Here is a 1,652-nt window from a genome sequence, read left to right on the forward strand (position 1 = left end):
TAAAGCACCTGCTCTACAAATCAGCAGGAATCTGGAAAATCATTATCACTCCAACACGGAAGCGCTGCCCATCGGGACAGAACAAATGGGGTATGTGGCCTACATGAGACTGCAAAAAGGCTTCTATTTGTCAAATTACCAGAGGAAAAGTTGATCTTACTGTTATGGACTTTATCCACTTCCAGGTCATATCAATTAGTCACAGCAGGCTCGTGGAGACTGGAACTAATTTACAACACTCTGAGCGCGTCCCGCTTCTCCTACGGATTTCCAGGCACATGTTGGGGCTTCCAGACAGAACCTGGAACTAAAAAACCACCAGCAACAGAAACTGAGCTTAATAATTCCAGTATTGACCTATTTTACAGCAAGAGAAGCAAAGCCCTGCCTGTGACAAGGATAAAGTGAAACAGAGACTCCAGGATTACGTTTATCTAATCTTTGAAAAAAAGGAGTCTTAAAAAATGTAATTAAAAAACACTCAGCGTCTTTAACAGAAGTTTTTAAATGTTTTCCTATCCTTGACAGCTCATTTTGACAGAAATTGATTGTAAGAAAGAATTATGAATCAGATAGCAGGGAAATTAAATTGAGCTGATTATTATCTTGTCAGACACACGTAGCAGTTGATACAGAATGTTCATTGCTTTAGACTTTCACACAAGGATTGTTTCATTCCTTAATAAATTCAGAACATCCTAAGCAATACACACAGGAAAACAGCTTTTAGTTTAGAAATATGCAATATGAAATCTTTTTATGGTCTGAAATCACCCTTATCCAGAAAGGGCTGAGAGCAGCCTGTCTGTGTGAGATGGGCCAAGCCCGGCTGCTCCTCACGGCGTCAGACAACCTTGGAAAGCTTTTTCAAGAGCCAGGATCCTGCAGTGCAGTGATGTTCTATTTTGAACTGTTTAGCACAGCCAGAGATCCTCAATAAGGAGCAGCAAAGGGAAGCAAGAGCCTGCAAAACTCCCTCCCTGCATCTTCTGCCGAGCTCAAACGGCCCAACCGGCCCAGAAATTAGTTACAGATTGTTCGTGTTGGACCTTTCCCTCTTGGAATGGTAATGAAGGGACCTGCTTCCGATACAAGCAAGGCCACTGACCCTTCCCAGGGCTTCAGTGGAAAAATATTGTTTGGAAAAAGGAAGCAGGGAGTCGAGTACTGCTGTGAGCTCAAAATGAGCCTGATGAGAGGTGGAGGCTGAAAACTGCAACGAACTGTAGAGAGATTATGAAATTATATAAACATATATATCATATAAATATATCATATATTTAGAGCTATACAATAACACATCATTAAAATATATTACTATATAATAAATATAAATATGTGAATATTTAATGTCTGATACACAATAAAATTATTCTATATTTCTATTATGACTATATTTTATATAAAATATTATCTAAATATATTATCTGAATATATATAATATATATTGTATATTATATATATTATCTAAAAATATGAACTATCTAAATATATATTATCTAAATATATAAAGTATCTAAATATATATTATCTTAAACTATCTATTATAACTAACTATATATTATCATAAACTATCTAAATATAAAAGGTATCTAAATATAAAAGGTATCTAAATATATAAAGTATCTAAATATATAAAGTATCTAAATATA

Source organism: Neopelma chrysocephalum, unplaced genomic scaffold (genome assembly GCF_003984885.1).
Source record: "Neopelma chrysocephalum unplaced genomic scaffold, ASM398488v2 Primary Assembly neopelma1_96642, whole genome shotgun sequence".
Taxonomy (NCBI): Eukaryota; Metazoa; Chordata; class Aves; order Passeriformes; family Pipridae; genus Neopelma; species Neopelma chrysocephalum.